Source organism: Canis lupus, chromosome 24 (genome assembly GCF_003254725.2).
Source record: "Canis lupus dingo isolate Sandy chromosome 24, ASM325472v2, whole genome shotgun sequence".
Classification (NCBI taxonomy): domain Eukaryota; kingdom Metazoa; phylum Chordata; class Mammalia; order Carnivora; family Canidae; genus Canis; species Canis lupus.
In genome coordinates, this window is record NC_064266.1 from 28451747 (window position 1) to 28471495 (window position 19749).

Genomic DNA, 19749 nt, shown 5'->3' on the forward strand with positions numbered 1-19749 from the left:
GTTGGGAATTTTATTTATTTATTTTTTCTAATTGAAGTATAGTTGATGTACGAGGCAAGAATATACAAGGGGAGAAAGTCTCTTCAATAAATGGTGCTGAGAAAACTGGACAGCCAGCCACATCAAATGCTTCTCAAAACTCGATCACTGTCTCTGTGGTTATGATGAATGATTCTCCCATTTTCTTTAACACACGTAGCCTGACAAAGGCTGTTTGGGGAGTATAATACTAACAGCTAATGTTTTTGAACATTACTGATATGCAGAGCTTTTTTTTTTTTCCACAAATGATCTAATTTTATCCTTTCCAGAAATCTTCTAGGTAGGTACTCTGTGTATTTGCATTCCCCAGATAAGAATAAGGCTTAGAGAACTTTGTGACTGATCCTGGGTCACACAGCATGTCAGTAGCAAATGGATGAGAGCAATCCAATTTAGCTAACAGCAGTAACTATGCTCTGAACCGCCATGTAGTTGGAAAATCTGTAAAGATAAACATGTTAAATTACATTTTATTGTATACTTTATGAATTACTTTCATTCTAGTTTATTAAAACAGACCACAAAAAATTATGTATGTCTTTTCTATGGAAGACTATGTAACTATCATAAAAAATGAGGTAGATGCCTGCATTTATTTTTGAAAACAAAGATGTAGGAGTACATATATATAGATAGAGAAAGAGAGAGAGTATATATATAACATATATATGCTACATAAATATTACACACAGGCATGCATACAAATGCACATAGAAAGAGAGGGGGCATTTCCACAAAAAAAAAAAGACACATTAAAAACATTTTCCATGCAGTTCATACCAAGAAACAGGAGCTGGGTTTCTTTGACAAGAAGAAAGAAGAATGTTTTCTTCCTCTTCTTTATTATTTATAATCATAGCAGGTGCTGCTCCTGGCCTCTGCCCATATTCTTTGGCCCATCCCAAAGATTACTAGCAGCTTTGTCCGTAGTTCCTATATAGGTGGCTTTGGCTTTCCACCTCTCTCTCTGTCTCCCTTACTGTGTGTGTATGTGTGTGTGCACGTGTGTCTGTGTCTCTGCTGCTGGCTTGGGGCAGGTCAGAAGCCCCTGGAGCAAACCTCCCTCGACGTGGGAAGGCAGTGATGGAAAAATCCTCTGACCTCTCTGAGGTCAGTCCCCGTGGGACTGTGACCCACTTACCTGGAACGGAGCCCCTCCTCATTCGCACCTCCTTTGCTGGCCTTTCCCCTTTCCTGTCTTGCTTCCCACTTCCTCACCATGCCGCCCTGGATCTCCTCCCCAAGACACCTGCAGGCGTTTGTGTCCCTGTCTCCGCATCTGCTTTGGGGAGAACCCAAATTAAGACAAATACTATTTAAAGTTTTCTTTGTGCTTGTGTAGCTTTTACCTATACAAGCAAGTGAGCAAACAAAAGCCCCGCTATGTTCAGATTGATAAAACCAGGAAAGAGCACATTCTTTGCAGCCTCCAATGAGGGCTGCATTGTCCCCAACGCGCCCGCTGGGCCTGCGGCAGAGGCTCTGGCTTCTACCCATGCACAGGAGCGTATGCTGAAGGCCACAGTGGAGTCTAAGGAACCCCGGGTGGGGTGGGGGTCCCTCTGGTGAGGCTGGGAGCAGGATGCCCCTCACAGCACCTCGCCCATAGGGCATGACCCGCTCCTGCGTTCCCATGCCCACCCCCTCGCACAACCATCTGTGGTTGAACCCGGCTGCATGTGCAAGCTCTGAGCGGGGCCTCTGCTGAAGGCTGCTCAGCTCCCCCAGCACAGGGGCTGGGACCAGAGGCCCCGGGATTCATTGTGTGCTTCTGACACCGCGCCCTGGGCCCTGGCCCTGGGGAGCTGAACAAAGTCGTCTCAAGATTACAAGCCATTTCAGCCCGATCAGGGGTTACGGCCCCTACTTTTTAACATGCTGCTTTTATTTGCAGGCTATGAAGTGTAATAGTTCACCATTTTGGTTTAAGTATCACCATAAAAGTCAGTGAGATGGAACAGGCAATAAGTGGTTCTTTTACATAGTGTGGCTGAGGCTGGGAGCTTACGTCTTCATTAACCCACAGAAACGGCTCTGAAAGGGAAAGCCGGGGTGGGCGCTCCCAGCCTCAGGGATCAGAGTGGTCCCGGCCCCAACCCGGGTGCCTCCCTTGGTTCCTTCCTCCGCTGATGCGGAGCCAGGGGGCAAATAGGAGGGCAAAGAGCTGATGAACTTCTTAGGAGCAGTTCTCAGCCTGTGGAGGAAACATGCAGCTTCGGGATGGAAAGTGCAAAACTCTCCCCGGTGGGGGAGAGGTAAAGGGGTGTCTCCAGCAGGATACGCCACCTGACCATCATCTGGGCATCAGGTATTCTGAGTACAGTTCCCCGTAAAACTCCCCAGTGCAAAAAGTGCAAAAGTGCAAAACTCCCCTTTATGGGCTTTCCACATAAAAACAAAGGCACTTTAAAAAACGATTTTATTTATTTATTCATGAGAAACACAGAGGGAGAGGCAGAGACACAGGCAGAGGGAGAAGCAGGCTCCTCGAGGGGACCCCGATGCGGGACTCAATCCCAGGACTCTAGGATCACTCCCTGAGTCGAAGGTAGACACTCAACCCCTGAGCCACCCAGGTGTCCCCAAAAAGGCATTTTTTGATGGGAAAAAAGATAAGCTTTCATACCGTCCATCTACAATCTGTCCCATAAAATTAGTAAACAAATGCTATGGTCCAAACATTTGCATCTCCCCTCAAATTCATGTGTTTTTTGCCCAAACTGCGAGTATTAGGAGGCGGGGCCTTAGAGAGGTGCTTAGGACATGAGAGTGGATCCTCAGGAATGGGATCAATGCCCTGATAAAAGGCCTCACAGACCTCCCGCACCCCTTCTGCTAAGTGAGGACACAGTGAGAAGTCTGCCATCAGCCACCCTGAAGCAAACCCCTCGCCAGAACCCAACCAGCCAGGCACCCTGATCTCTGACTTCCAGCCTCCAGAACTAGGAGCAATAAATGCACCCTTATAACAAGACAAGCCATCCTATTTCCAATCTTACCCAACATATCTTATTTTTCTTAGAATAAAGATAGCCACCCTTCTCTTATAAAAGAGACCATGGAAAAAACCATGACCAGAGCTTGGTAGATCCTCATTACCTGTTGGCACCTTTTTTCTCTTCTTTTTCTTTTTCTTTTTCTTTTCTTTCTTTCTTTCCCTTCCTTTTCTTCTTTCTTCTATTTTCTTTTAAAGATTTTATTTATTTATTCATGGGAGACACACAGAGAGAGGCAGAGACACAAACAGAGGGAGAAGCAGGCTCCATGCAAGGAGCCCGATGTGGGACTCGATCCCGGAACTCCGGGATCACATCCTGGGCCAAAGGCAGATGCCCAACCGCTGAGCCACCCAGGTGTCCCTCTTTCATCTTTTCTATGAAAACATTTCTTAAGGACTAAAATTCCAGATTCAGTGAATCCAAGCCATGCAGTGAAACATACACAACTTCTCATCTTCTTATTCTCACATTCATGCCAGATAACGCCGGTCGGCATAGGCTAGTCTACCTCTCCAAATAACAACTATGGACCTGTTAGATTTGCCCCAAGAGATAAAAAATCTTTTGCCCCCTCTGTCTTAGATCCTGTTTTCTTAGAAGGCCAGTGCTCTTACCCTGTCTTTCCAAGTATTTCTCTTTCTCATAAAGGTGAAGTCATGGCTGTGTGGTTGATTATATCTTAACAAAGATGCCTTGTTTAAGCCAGAGAAGCTACTCCTCTGTGAAGTCTTCACTTTGCAGAAATTCCTGTTATGTTCAGTATCTTTCAAGTTGTAGAACATACCCCTTTCTGGTCCATAGTTACCATTCACCTGTCTCATTTGTACATCATGAAACCATGGGGTAAGAAGGAGTATCCTTCACTGGTTCCAGAGTCTGAGCCAAGTGATAATGGAGAAATCCCTGTTCTATAAGTCTCATATGGCTATGAGAAGACCATTTCTTCATAATCCAAAAATGCAACAGGACACTACAGAAAAGTCTTTGGATACCCAAGAAATAACACATGTTCCCTCATCCATAAGCCAGAATGGATCAAGTCCAATCTTTCATATTACTCATTACAAAATTAGACTTAGTTTATCAATGAAGGTCTTCTCCATAACCCCGGACTTTGTACTCAGAAAGGGTGTAACTTAAATTTGCCTGTCAGTAGCCCTCTGGCCACTTGGAGTTAGGGGATAGAACTAAGACAGTAGCTTCTGTCATCCAGACGTAGAGGATTCAGAACCTTAACCCGCTTGGAGTTAGGGGATAGAACTAAGACAGTAGCTTCTGTCATCCAGACGTAGAGGATTCAGAACCTTAACCCGTCTGTGATGACATAACATCTGAACACACCAGAACCAAACATTCTGCTGCACCAACATACACCCAACATTCCAATTTCCTGCAGCCATCACTCGTACCCTAAAGTTCCCATCCCTCTGTGGCTCTGCACCTCTAAATGACAGGGTGAGGATTGCAAGCAAGCCCAGACACTAAACTCACCACAAAGGCAGATCTTATCATTTGCTCTGCATAATGTATTTCTGATCTATTCTCCTCTAGACCTTTATTCCCATCGATTCCACTCTCCCAATGTCTCAACCACAATTTTACATTTTCTCCTGATTTTGCCTTTACTCTGTTTCTTTGCATTAAGTTCCCCATTATCTTATCCAGTATACTCTTGACTTCACCCCCATTGTTGCTTTGACTATCCTCCCTAGCTCTGGTGCTTCCATCAAGCGTATGCCAGTGTCCCCCTGAGCTTCCTCTGGCCGGCGTGCCTGGACCAGGGAGCTGCTTCTTTGCCAGCCAGCTACACACACTTCCAAGGATGCTGCCGCAGTGTTATTCCTCCCGCCACCTTTTTGTCAAGAATAACATTTTTAATAAATGAATAGCTGCAGATTCTCTCCAGAAAAATTATGGAACTCTCATCAAAGAACCATCTCGTAGTGCTTTTGCCTGAAGGTTTGCCTCTGCGGGTGCTTGTGTCACTTACCAGTTTCCTCTGCACTTGAGAAAATTTGGCTTTCTCATCTTTGAATTATGCCTCTGGAACAGTCAGACGTGCCCTGGGCCTCACATGGGCAGCATTAGGGTGGCACATTTTCCCACAAGATTAAGGATTCGACTTGCCACTACACATCCCTAAATGACTCATCATCTGCTTTATGTCCCCTTAGTGTAAGATGTCCCAAGACACATTGAAGTCCTTTGAGATGTGAGTAAGCTTTAGCTTATTCTGCATCCTCCTACATCACAGGACAACAAAGACCACCCTGAACTGGTGGTTCTGTGAGTGGGAGCCATCGCCAGGGGCCTCAGACTATAAAAAGGTGTCAAGACCGACAGGGCAGAGGAAAGGGCGGTGGATGTCCAGACCTTGAAGCAGGCCCCAGCATCTTCCTCAAGGTAACTTCTGGGAACTCCCCAAGGAGATGGACCCCATTCATTCCTGGGACCCGGTCATCCCCTACAGTCCTCTGTAATCCCACCGTGCCCGGGCATGCTGCCACACCAGAGCCGATGTCCCGGCTGCTGCCTCGTGGATGCTTTGTCACTGATGTGTTTCCGTATGTATGCATCGATCTGTCTCTCTGTTTCCCACATTGTTTACCTGTGTGCTCCTCCAGATGCTTGCGATTGCTGGAAGTCTGAACTCTGATTTACAGAGGGGGTGTTATTTACTTCAGCATGATTGAAAGTGTTCCACAATCTGTCTATCTTTGGATATGTCTACTCTCCTGGCATCACACAGAACCAGACACAGCCTAAGGCCTTATGTTTCCTGTTAACTTAACAACCTGCACAAATGTCTCTTCTACACATTATCAATGTGTCCTTCATAGCCGTGTAATTCGTGAAGCCATCTCAGCCTGATCTGAATAAGCAAAATCCTGCCAGCTGTGGGACGTGAGGACCCAACTGGTTCGCACAACCAAGCACAGTATCAAAATACTCGTCCTAGCCCAGAACGGCAGCTGTTATACCTTTTGAGGAGTGCCCATTCTTGACTGTTGTGTTTTACATGTGTTTAAGAATCGTGGTCTGATAAGGGATCTTCTCATTTGGTTTTATGTTTTTGTTTTGACCTAGGACGGGCCGTGGGGTGTGACTTAACTGAGACAATCCAGTGAAATATCATAACAAGAATGCACTTTCTGTTTTGGCAATGTCCTATTATTCTCCACTCTCTATCAGTAAACTATTGGATACAAAAAGTTTTTACAACCCTCCTTGAAGGCTTCCAAAAACGACACAGATGTATTGCTGCACAACATTAGCTGTGGAGAGAATAACTCTGTTAAAGAAGGCTTTTTCCAGTTATAGGGAGAAGCAGAGTCGTTCTTTTAGGGTGAAATTTATAAACTGTGAATCTCATTGGGACAGCCTTGTTGAGCCCCCTACACTAGAAATTTAGACACCCATCTGTATCATATCTGCCATGTGGATGGGGTAGTAATGAGAAGGAATGTGAACGGAGGCTGGGGAAAAAAATGGAACAAAGAAGCAAGATGTCCAGAATTATCCTCAGACTGGATAGAATTACCACTGAAGATCACCTATCCCCAAGTTCACTGAACCATTTTTTAATACCTGACTCAGCTTTCATGGAATGTTGACAGAGAGATGCATGATAATAAACAGAAATTATCTATTCACCTGGAAAGTAGAGATGACTCTGTAAATTGAGTCTGCTATCTGGTTTATACATCTACTATTTATGAGTTTTATTACTGTGAGTTGGTTCCAAGAGTCGGATCATCAGAACAACAATCAGTCAAATCATAATTCAAGATACACAAAGTTGAAGGGGCTGTCACTTCTTTAGCCTAGCCCACGGGACTCCCCCTGTGAGGGAACTTGAACCTTGAGCCATGTATTAAAAAGTCATAAATTACTGGAACTGAGTAGTTCTAGAAGAACTTTTTGGAGACTTTCCCTGAGTTCCCTCAGGCTGTCCTGCTTTCTGTCCTTCCCAAAGCCTGGCAATTCAGCTTCTTTACTTCTCTGAACTATCCACTATATACCTCAAAAAATTTTTTTTTATTTGCTTCCTTTAGCCTGATGTGGATTCTATTTCTTGCAACGTCAGGACTGTAAGTCATTCAGGAGCCATGAGGCTGTTTCTATTCGTGTACAAATGGAGGTACATGGAAGCCATGATTTCTTTAACTGGATTTCAGGACCCAAGGGCAGGATAATTAACCTTTTATTAGGGAAGCTGTGAACCCTTGCCTCCTCCTCCCCAGGCAGAGACAAACAGTTCTCCACCCGGGCCTGACTGAGCGATGTGATTGTTCGAGCCCACGTGCGCTTGCACAGGAAGGGAGCTGCTGGAACTTGCCCAGGAGGCCCTGGCTAGCACCAAGTGCTGGAGGACCCAGGAGGAGGGCTCCCCCCTCACCCTGGGCGGTCGGGTGGAAATAAGCTGTGTCTGCCGCCCGGTTCTGGCAGCAAAAGCAGCACCAGCACCAGAGAGGGTTCGGACTCCAGACCCCCCAAAACCAGGAAATTCCATGCTGGAGCTAAAATTGTAGCTGGCCTCCCTGGTCGTGCTCTCAGCTCACACGCTCTGCAGCCTCAGCACAGCGTGGAAGCACACACGCTACCCACGTGGGTTGAATTATGGAGGCAGAGAGCTGCCGTCATCTCCTGCTCTCACAACCTCAGGGCGAGGAGGATCCTTCACCCTCCATGTGCTTGAGCCCTGGGACCCAGCCGGCTGTTAATTTTAACCGTGGCAGCAGAAACAGAAAACTGACATCGGTTGTTGCAGGCCAGGAACCGAACTAGAGATTTAATGAGTATTATCTCTCTACTCTTTCCAACAACGTTTTGGTTGAAGTAATATTATCCCCATTTTACAGAGGTTTCCCTGTGTCTGTACATGTGCCCAGCGTTTGGAATCTGATCTCCAGGTCTCTTGTGTCTGAAGCCTGCGTGACTACTTGGCGTGTTCTATCTGATGCAGCTGAAGAGTTTGAATTGCTCAATTGAATTGCCCATGCTCAAGTGCCTTCTTAAAGTGATAAAAACCAGACCCCCACCCCTAGATGTTTCTATTGAAAGAGCCAGGAAATGTGGTCCTTTAGGCCCGGAGATTTTCCTCTGCCTCTTCTGGCCAGGTCATTGTCATTAAGAGAGACAGTCAGCTCACAAAGGATAGGACTTGGAACAGAGGGCCCTGGATTAAGAATTAGGAAAGCCAGTTCCAAGCTCTTCCACATGACATGGGTTCCAACGCTTGCCTTCTTTGTGTCTTCAACCCATTTATGAGAAGACAGGGCATAAGAACGTCTACCAGAACAGCAGTGTGCCCTATGAATAGGGCAGTGATCTACCAAAAGGTAGAGGGAGGGGGCAATCTGCCCCAGTGAAGGCATGTTTTTTTGTCACTAACGTTGTTTAGACTTGAAAAAGAGGGTGAGGAGCCTCAGTGTCCATTGAAAGATGAATAGATAAAGAAGATGTGGTCTATATATAGAATGGAGTATTACTCCGCCATCAGAAAAGATGAATATCCACCATTTGCTTCAATGTGAATGGAACTGAGGGTATTATGCTGAATGAAGTAAGTCAATCAGAGAAGGACAATCATTACATGGTTTCACTCATAACGGGGAATATAAAAAATAGTGAAAGGGATCATAGGGGAAAGGAGAGAAAATGAGTGGCAAAAATCAGAGAGGGTGACAAAACATGAGAGACTCCTAACTCTGGGAAACGAACAAGCGGTAGTGGAAAGGGAGGTGGGTGTGGGGATGGGGCGAATGGGTGGTGGGCACTGTGGGGAACATTTGACAGGATGAGCACTGGGTGTTATACTATATGTTGGCAAATCAAACTCCAGTAAAAGAAAAAAAAATATATATATATATACACACACACAAAAAAAAGGAAAATAGAGTGGGTCTTTAAGTTAATTTTCTGATTGTTTTTTAACTGTCTACAGACGATGCAACCCTTCCGACCTGCAAGAGGGAGCAGAGTGGGAGGAGTTGGAAGGTTATCCTAGATCTGTGTGCTCCTAGATCAAGGAATTTCCCTCCCAGCCCCCCAAAAAATTATAAGGCAGCTGCTGGAAAAGAACTTATAAACCATGAACATCAATCCATCACTTACAAATCCAGAAACTGAAGCCTCTAAAAGAAAAGTCAGTTGCCCAGGATCGCATAGTAAATTGGTGGCAGAGATAAAGCTAAAGCCAATTTTCTCAATCTAAAAAGGAGTCTCAGCACAAATGTAAAGTGGTATGAGACCAGTGTCCCACGGCCAGAAAAGGCTCCCTCCCAATAATTCCAAGGAATCCAGTCACTTCAGATTCTGGCATCAGAATGAGGGATCATTGGGTCCCAAAGACTTGTGCTCAAGTCTTTGGGTGCTGACAACCTCACTGGGAAGGGCAGACGAGCCACGCTATGGAGTAGAAATGACTTCCCAAGGCACAAACACAAGCAGTGTCACAAAGCAGCACATGATGAGGTGTCAGTTTAGGGGAACAAGATGGTGATGCTCCAACAAAGCAAAGGCAAGCAACCATTTGGCGCTTCCATGAACTCTTCCCAGCTCACCTCACATCCTCTCTGGTTCTCTGAGCCCTTAATCAGTAACTTAAACAGGAGATTTGCTGGGTAATTATATGTTTATAAGAAATGATGGTTTAGGGGAAACAATAAGAGACAAGGAGCCATTAGACCTGTGTTTATTGCTTGTCCCTGCTGTGTGCTAAGTGAATGGTCTTGGACAACTCTCTTCACCTTTGAGACTTGCTCTCTTCTGCAAAGAGGGAATAATAATCCATCCTTCTCATGACTGGTTGAGAGTTGTATGAGAAATGAGGCAGAAGAGTCTACCATTATGTTTGGCTCATGGTGACTGCAGAGTAACTTCCTTTTCTTCAATTGGACTGCTAACTCCTTGAGTCCTTGTATGACTTAGCATCTCTCAAAGCTCCTTCTTTGTGCCATCACAAACATTATTGATTTAAACTGGCTTAAGAGTGATCAGGATACAGAAGAAGGATGTCTACCTTGTTTTCACAACAGAAGAGAGTTGGATGTGCACTGCTTTCCACTGAACATCTGTTGGAAACTGAGTTGAATTTCTGGACAATTCTTCATGGTCCTCGGTCCATGGTTTGGGTCCATCATCAGCTAGACACAGAATCCTGCCAATAACCAAAGAAGAAGAATTACTTCCTCAAGCATCTAACAACCCAGAAGATTTTGCTGATGATCTCTTTAAAGTTTCTATATGATGATCTCTACAGCATATTCATTTTCCCAGGAAAATGGCAAGTTCAGTAAGATGAATCAAATCTTCATGATTTTACCTCCCACCAAAGAAAACTATCACTTATATTTATGCCCACACAAGAATTGTACCAAAATTAGTTAAAAGTACTGAGTGGTTTATGAAAAAGATTACTTTTATTATTTTTAATCACTGTATTATTTGTTACCATAAAAAGGAATGCTTTATTTCATACAATAAAGCAGAGTTCTATATTAGAGGACATGCACATATACACACACTTATGTATAACATGTCTGTGTGTATATTTACCATAAAAGTATATATTTGTGTGTATATATTTATGTATTACATTATGTTATTTTTGTATTGTTTATATTTGCATTTTTTGTACATTTATATTATTATGTTTATATGATTTATATGTACATATAATCATATATGTACATCATGGTCCTCTTAATAAGGGGAAAATAAGCATTAATTTACCTTTTGATTATGATAGGAATTGTAGACAATGTGGAAAATACAATATACCAAACAGTCAGGGTCTAAACAGTAGACAAAAGTCATATAGCACTCTGAACAAGAAAAGTTTCACACAAAGAATTACTAACTATAACATGGAATAACCTACTACGGGGTAAAGAGAATTCCAAGGAATACAGTAATGGTGAGATAGGAAACAGCCCCTAACCATAGGGTTGAGGCAGAGAACCCAAGAGAGGAACAACTTCGGAAGATCCATCAACTTCCCAGAGCAGAGATCCAAATTTGGTTTGCGATGATACTGCTTTGGCCCAAAGGATGGTGGGGAAGTTCCCCGATGTGTGTGTTCCTGGAGTAAAATGTTGATCCCCAGTAGGAGTGTGGCTGAACATCTCTGGAGATGAGCATCACTGGGTGACCCACTAGCCACACCCCTGCTATGGAAGCAAGACTCAATACCAGAGTCAGAAGAAAAGCACTTTTCTAGACCAGGGTCTCTCCAGCGCCCTCTACTGATACATTTTGCCATTATGTCTACCGCAAGAGAATGGTATTCCAGTGTGGCAAGCAGGACACTGATTTATGGATGTGTAGTTGAGAGGTATAAACTGATAACCAACACATACAACAAAATATAAGAAAATAAACTAAGATCATCAATAGGCCAAGCAACTGAAAAAATCTTCTGTTGATAATATCAATAAATATTCTTCTAAAACTTTTATTTATTGTGTGTGTGACAGTGGGGGGATGTGTCTTTCCATGGTTTGGGTTTTTTTTTAATATAATCAAGATTATATTTTATGCCCAATGTATCAATATTGGTTTTTAACTTATAACACAGATAATGTTTTATATCATTAAAATTCCACTTAACATCATTTTCCTGGATGCATAATATTTCACAATATTATGTGTACAATAGAGTACATACTAAAGTAGCCTTCCAAATCAATGAGAAAAACAGCACGCTAATTGATAAATGGGCAAAGGACATGAACAAAAGAACTGTTTACTAAATATGAACTACACTTTTTAGGCAAAGATAAAGAAATGTTAAATCTCTAACAACTAAAGAAAGCTATGATGAAAAATACAGCAAAACTGGGCATCTGCTTGCAGTCATGCTACATTTCCTTGTTGGAACATCTGAGTTACTACTCAAATCAGTTTCAGACAATGACAAATTCTTCAACTCCAAAACTTGTTTTTCTTCAAATGAGAATGGCTGTAAATCATAATTTTTCACATGCATGTATGTTGTGTGAGTGTGACATTGCTAAGTTTTAAATAGGCGCCCAAACAGATGGGAACCAGAACATGACCTTCATCTCTCCCAGGGTTGCCTCCAGAATAATGATTGGGGTTTGTTTTGAAATGTCTTCCTTGGAGAAGGATTCCCCAGAGGCATCTTATAGACTAAACCTTTGGCTCTGTTTGGCGCAGTGCCTGCAGTGGTCAGGCCCTGGGAAATGCTCAGGATCCCTGCAGGGGGATGAGGCTGCAAGGAGGGGCCCAGCTCCAGACCCGCTCTTCCTGATTTGTGTCTGCTCTGGCCTCAGTGCCGAGCATGGCCAGTGTTGCTACCTCTGTGGTGGACCATGAAAGAGTTGTGACATTCTTTTATGGAGTTGCCACTCCCCTCGCATCAAAGGCCACCTACCTATTAGAATAGTGGAAAGAATGCTGGATTTGGAGAACCCAGATCCTTCACCAAATAGCTGTATGATCGTGGATAAGTTACATAAGCCCACGAGTGGTGACCTTCTCACCCAGAGCATTGGGCCAACGCCTGCTCTGCCTGTATTACTAGATCGTTGGGAGAAACACAACTGATTTACAGGCCATGTGCAAGACGGCCTAGACTCTGAGACAGACCAGACGTTTTGGATTTAAATATTGTTTCCATAGCTGGGCATCCCAGAGAAAGTTTACTTTTCATGCTCAGTTTTATGAACTGGAAAATGGAGATTTCTCATAGAATTATTATGAGAGGGGCACCTGGATGGCTCAGTGGTTGAGTGCCTGTCTTTGGCTCAGGACATGATCCCGGGGTCCTAGGATCGAGTCCCACATGGAGTTCCCCTCAGGGAGCCTGCTTTTCCCTCTGCCTATGTCTCTCCCTCTCTCTGTGTGTCTCTCATGGATAAATAAATAAATAGTTTTTTAAAAAAGAATTATTATGAGGATTACCTTGTATAAAACGGGTAAGCATTATAACAAGACCTAGAACCAGTCTTGTAATTACAGTAATCCCAGTTTAGAAAGTCCTACTTTTCAAGCATTCTTTCCTACCTTCTCTTCTTAACCTCCTCCACACTCCTTCTCAGTTCAATCAAGCAGTATTTTGAAACCTGCACTTTTAGTATTTTTGTTATCATCTGACATGGTGAATGACATTTTCCTAGCCTGGATCTCATCTATCTGAAGTCTAGGACGACACTCCCAAGCCTTTCACATATTCCATTATTCATTCAGTGAATGTTTATTGAGCAGCTACTAGATCCCAGCGCTTGTGGGGGGTCCTTGAGGTATAATTATGATTTAAACTCAGCCCTGGTTATTGAAATTCTGGTGGTCCAGTTCCAAATTGGGAGGCAGGCAAGTAAACAAATGATTTCAGAACTGAGTGATAAGTAGGTAACAGAGTCAAGCACAAGGTTCTGTGGGAAATTGAGTGAGATGGGATTAGCTCTTCCTTCTGGGATTAGGAATGCCCCAGTGGGTTATTCAAGCAGGGCTCTGAATGTACTCGGCAGGCAAAGAGGAAAAAGGTACTCTAGACCAGGAGAACAGAATGTTCAGGAGCATGGAGGTGTGAACACACATGACCTAACAGGAGAGACTAAAAAATTGACTCTGGCAAAAGTAAAAGGAATGGCTGCAGTAAGTTACATGGGGGAAAGGGCAAGAACCAGAAAATACTGTAACATGAATGAAGGGATTTGGACATTTTCCTAGAAATTAGGAGTTTTAAACACATGGCCACCCAGCAACCCTGATTTAATGAGGTCAGTGTCTTTAAATTTTGCATTGAATATGGAGCATGTACTACTTATTTGGCCACAGAGCCCACTGTGCCATATTGTCTTATACTGCACCCCTTCCCAGGTAGCCCTGATGGGTCTGAGTTGGCAGCCCTGCTTGGGCTTAATTAGTTGCTAAAGACTTTATACCAGGTATTGACCTCATCAAGTCCTTCTGGAGCCTGGAAGGAGGAGGTGTTGCATGTCCCGGGGTACAAGTTTGTATGAAGAAAGAATAGCTAAAGAGCTACTGCACTAAAATGAAAATAATAGAAAGTGTTTGCAAGGACATGGAGTAACCAAAACTCTTGTACACGACAATCACTGCAAGTCTCAATTGGTACAACCACTTTGCAAAACTTCTTGGCAATATCCAAGTTTAATACTGAACATCTGCAGGCCCTATGACCCAGCAATTCCATTCCCAGATACATGTCCCACAGCTCTGTGCATACACGTAGACCCGCAGTCAAGCACAAGACTGTTTACAGCAGTGGTATCCACAATAGCCCCAACCTGGAGACTACCCAATTGGACAGTACACTGTGGATAAACAAACTGCCACGTGTTCATGCCAGAGGTTACTATACAGCTGAATGCTCTATGTCTATGAAAGCAATACAGAGAAATCTCCTAACAATATTGAATGAAAGAAGAGAAACTCAAAAGGGTATATATTGAATGAGTCTGGGTATAAAAAGTGCAAAACCAGTCAAAACTAAGATTAACTGTTAGATAATGATTATTCGTGGCCGGGGAAACAATGTAGGTCTGCAAGAATGCAACAAGGTGACTTTGGGAGAGGTGGGGAGGGCTAGCGGTGTTCTATTTCTCCATCTGGGAACTGATTTCATAGGTGTGTTTGGTTTGTAAAAATTCATTGCTCCAGAAAAAGCACACTTACAATATTGTGCTTTTCTGAATAGACTTCAATAAAAAGGTTTTTACAAATTTAAAAATAAGTTAGAGGTCACTGTAAGGCTATTGTGGTAGACCAGATGACATTTTTGTGAAGGTTCTACTGTAAATCAAATGCTCTCCTAAATGCCGAGGACACCAGGCTACAGAACCTGGAGGAGAAATTAAACGATCAAACACTTGAGAATATTTTCAGTAAGGAAAGGCAAGGGAATGAGCTACAGCTTAGGGGGTGTCACTGAAGGATTTGGGGCTACTTTAGACCGCATAGTCACTGCTTTCCTTCTTCTCAGGCTGCTAGGATTACGTACTTGTGCACCATTATATTAATCAGTGGTGTTAAAACAGGATGTTGGTGGATCCAAAGCCAGCAGATCTTGCTCCATCTTGGCAGGGAGGCGGGATTTTGACAATGCTCACCTAGAGGGGCCATCATGTGCAAGAATGTGGCACAATCACCATGCCATAGCAGGCAAGACCTGTGAGCACAGACTGATGATCCAGGGTTCAGAGTGTCATCACTGGGCAATGGGAAGTAAAGTCATTTGCTGTATCCATGCACAATTCCCAGGAGACATTCTCCATCAGTCTTTGGCCTATTTTGCAGAATCCTCTGCTGTTTGCCTCCAGGGTAGACTATCTCCCAAGGATACCATGACAGCATATTTAACATACCCTTCATCTCAACATTTTTTTTCCTGAAATGTTTTTTCTCTCTGACTCCCCGGCAATTCTGAACATAATCGGTGTTCCCTTGTTACCAGGGCTTTTTCAGCACACTTTATTTTTGAAAGGTTTCTTGAAGCTCACTTTTTGCGTGTTTAATATCCGAATAATTTTAGATTTCATAGCTAGTCCCAACATCTCACTAACTCTTGCATGAGTTAGAGAGCTCATTGGAAGAAAAGGTATAGGTGTTTTTTTTAAGCCAGACCAACATTAAAATGGAAGGTTTTAGTTTTTAATAATATCACTGGAGATTCTAAAAATAAATGTGCTGTATACATGTAAAATCCTAATCACAATTTTCATAGCAGAATATGAAGCAGAGACAACTTGAAGATATCTCAGCTTTTCAGAAGGAGTTATTGCCAGATTTGATTCTGTTTCAACAGCGTTGGCTCTCCGGTATGTCCCTGCATCTCCAGAGCCTATATATTTGAGAATCTGCCTTAGATATTGACATTCCTATGAAGGCTTCCCTGAAAAGCTTAGCCAGGAATGCCTTCTACAGACATCTGTTGTACCTTCCTGACACAGGACTACATGAGGGCATGTCTATCAATCTCCCCAACTGGCCTGCAGGGTCTTGAGAAAGGGGATTGTGTCTGAGTTGGCTATGTATCTTCTATCACACAGCATCATCGCCATCATCATCATCATCATCATCACAGGTCATATCAGCTGAGCATGCACACTCCACCCTCCGCTGCCTGAATGGGCTTCTTTCATTTTAATTCTCCCAACAACCCCAGCAGAAGGTATGATTACCACTCAGTCTTATATGAATAACACAGGAACATGGAGGAATTAAGTCACTTCCTTCACATCCCTCAGAGCTAGAACTAAAACCCCAGGGAGCCTGGCTCCTATCTTCATTGCCACTTTTCCTCTTCCCTAGCACAGAACTAAGCACAATGGAAGGTCATAATGGTGTGTGGAGCAAACTGGCCCCTAAGTTTGGCAGTGTCTTGGAATTGGTTTGGACAAAAAAAAAAAAAAAGGAAATGAATTCCAGTCTCACAAGAGTTTTATGGAAGACTATGGATCATTGTTCCAAGACTGCTAGTGACCAATTTGCTAAACTGAGATCTGTGAGCACCCCAGCCTTCCAACAGTCATACCACCATTGTCTCCTAGAATCTCCATCCAGCTGCTGGGAGGATTCCTCAGGAGGCATGCTGTGAGGACAGGTGAGGCTCTTGGAGTAGAAGGGAGACATACTTAAGCAGTTGGCAGCGATGTGCTTTTTCCATTCCTTTTATTAACTCCCATTGACTTCCATTAAAAAAATGAAAATGCATTCCCATGGGACAAAACATTTGGCCTCACTACTAGGCAAGAGTGACCTGTATGAAAGAAACAAATCCTTTTCAATCAGCTGTTTAAAGGGAAAATGATAATGGATGAGAAGACCTGAAGGAATAAAGATAACCATCTCCAGAAAGCAATGTTGAACAGCATAAAACATGAAGCAGGAAGAAAAATACCTTTTAGCAAAATAATAATAATAATAGTAATAATAATAATAATAATAATAATAATAATAATAAAGTTGAGAAAGGAGGCCAAAGGAGTCCAAGCAAATGTGGAGATTCATTTAGTTATTTTATGTTTCTCAACCCATGTATTCATTTAGTCAATACACACCACTCATCAGTGCTGTATGCACCCTGCCTGACACGAGGGAGAAAAAGACAAACTAGAAAGTGCTCAGGAAGTGGCACTGGGGCCTTGTGCTTGGTAGGCGTGCAGATGCTCTCCCAACAGTAACGCCATGGACTCGGGCCTGGAGAGTCAGCACAGCACAGACTCTGGAACCAGGATCTTGTGGGTGAGACTTCTGTTCTACGGTTTACCACCTGTTACCCTGAGCAAGGCATTGAACCTCACTGACCTCATTTTCCTATCTATAAAGTAGGGAAGATAGCCTCAGACACAAAAATGTTGCTAAAAGGATTAAATGAATTAACATTTGTAAAGCCCTTAGAAATGAAATACAAATGCAGTTGCACCATTTGTTATCTACAAGAGTTTGGGGAATCAGTTTATTTATTTGTAAAATTGATAAATTAAACAGCTAAGGATTATAGATACGAAAATCACACAAATATATATATACGTGTATGTATCTACATCACACACAAATACATATATACTGCATATATACCTACATACCTATCTAGCTATACAGGTGCACATACACACATATATGAAAATGTATATATACACACATACATATACACTATATACCTAGATATGTATGTATAACATGATATGTATATGTATAACATGAAGGTATAAAGTGCTTGATGGTGCCTGACACCCAGAAGACACTCAAGTAGCTATGTGGTAAGCACTTTGCAACCCTCATCTATCTATACCTATCTCATATAATTTTGTCATTTTATTATTATTTAATAGGAAATGAAGCAGAAGGAGATGCTGAAGCTTTTATATATTAAAAAAGAAATTTGCTGAACCTCCATTGTGTGCAAGGCACTGAGATTTCATGGTAAACAGAGACAGATGTGGGGGCTGTGCTCAAGGGCGCTTGTAGTTTAGCCAGTTGTCCTGGCTTGAGTGGATGAGTGGATGGTGTTGTCCACTCAGCTACAGAAAATTAGAAGGAAGAACAACTTGGTAAGGGAAGTTCATGAGGTCAGTTAAGGACAGACGAGGGTAACAGAAAGAGCTGGCAGGAAGACACATGGGTTTGGAACTCAGGGGCAGAATGGAGTCTGGGTTTCTCAGGAGCTGCCTCAGGAGAGTAAGATTGCCAAACCGAACGAATGGAGTGAGAAGCTGTAGCAGGTAAAGAGGACAACTGTTGATAACTCTCAATATTTTAAATGCAAGTAGAGAGAAGGTTGCAGTGATAGAGAAAGGAAAAGTCAGAAACGTAGGAGATCCAGGATTCTGCAAGGGAATGCAGAGAAAGGCGGCATCCATGGGATCCTGTCCTTGCAGCCTAGAAAGGCGAAGGCCACTCACACAGCGGCCAGAAGGTCAGAAAGCGACATAGGTCCTGTGTTGTCCGTATTGTGACAGCCGTTTACAAAGCCAAACTTTGAGACATTGCGTGCATGTCATGAGGCTCTTGCCATCCAGGGGCTTCTCCTTTCTGGAAAGTTGCTCACCTTCTGTTCTTCACAAGTCTTTACAGTTTAGTCAGAGCTCTCGCCCATCTGGTCGGGGCCTCTCCACCGTGAGTCAGGCAGGGCTGTCGTCACTATGTCCATCCAGAGGAGGAAGGAATGAATGAGTTACAGAGGCTCAATAGAGTCAGAGGGCTTGCAGATTTATTAGCATCCTGCAACATGCTTGCTGTTCTCTACCTGACCCTGGCTTTAGAGAATTGTGTCTTCTGAGACCTATCTGCAGGAATTAAGCTCAGGGTCTTCAAGGGGCACTTTGGATCCACATGACCCTTGACATATGGAGAGCTAACTTCCTTCAGTCCTTTGGAAAGTGAATAAAGAAATACATAGGGGACTAAACCTGTTATTAGAGTATTTTCACAGTGACAGAGAAAAAACGCAGAGAAACACATCGCTGTGTGTCACTATACCCCACCCTCTCTCCCCATCCCCAACCGATGGAGCAACCAGCCTGAGTCCCTGGGGATGGTGGAGGCAGCAGCCTGTGCCTGCTCCCCTTCCAGAGGGGGCCTTATCTCCTACTGCTGGTGGCTCAGCACTCGGGCCATCCCTCGTGTGTTCACATATTGCTGCTGCTGACTTGGGACCTCAGCTCTGACTCTGCTTCCCTTCCTCGTGTAGTTTAGCCAGACTTTCTTATTTCTGAAGCCAGCAGCTTCCCTAGGCACAGTGACACAGGATGTCATAACTCAGCCACCAAACAGGGAGGGGAGGAAGGAATGAAATGGTGCTGAGTGGCTGAGCTGAAGAAGCATGTGTGCAGGGGAGCCTTAGAGGCTGACACTGAGGATGTCAGACACAGAAGCCAACTGGGGGTCCAGTTGACTCTTCACATTCAAAGTCCCCGTCATATGCCAAAGAGGTGAGACTTGGAATTGGGACTCTTGAGTGCTGCTCAGCAAACCAGGGCTGAAGCACTTGTGGATGAATGGAGCCCATCGGAAAGACAGGAGTGGGTGGGATTTGCAAGGTGCATCCCACCATCCCAGTATAAGGAATGCTAAGCATCTAGCCGTAGACCCCTTTCACATTCCACAATCTGGTGGGTCTTCGAGGTTGCTCAGGTCGGGATTCATGAATCCAACCATGTAGCTAACAGCGGCCAGGACTCCATCCAGAGGAGCCAGCACCAAAGGGGCAGGGCCC

The 19749-nt window shown here is 43.7% G+C and overlaps 2 long non-coding RNA genes across 2 annotated transcripts; one reads left to right on the plus strand and one right to left on the minus strand.

The window, feature by feature from the left end:
* Positions 1–190: 190 nt before the first annotated feature.
* Positions 191–4235, minus strand: LOC125753552 (uncharacterized). Its single transcript, XR_007405659.1, has 3 exons — positions 3656–4235; positions 3142–3226; positions 191–1321 (listed from the first exon to the last, which is right to left on the minus strand). It is a non-coding gene; the product is annotated as an uncharacterized LOC125753552 (long non-coding RNA).
* A 170-nt stretch (positions 4236–4405) lies between these two features.
* LOC118352262 (uncharacterized) lies at positions 4406–6134 on the plus strand. The gene is made up of 3 exons (XR_004809129.2): positions 4406–4496; positions 4754–5444; positions 5666–6134. It is a non-coding gene; the product is annotated as an uncharacterized LOC118352262 (long non-coding RNA).
* Positions 6135–19749: the final 13615 nt, after the last annotated feature.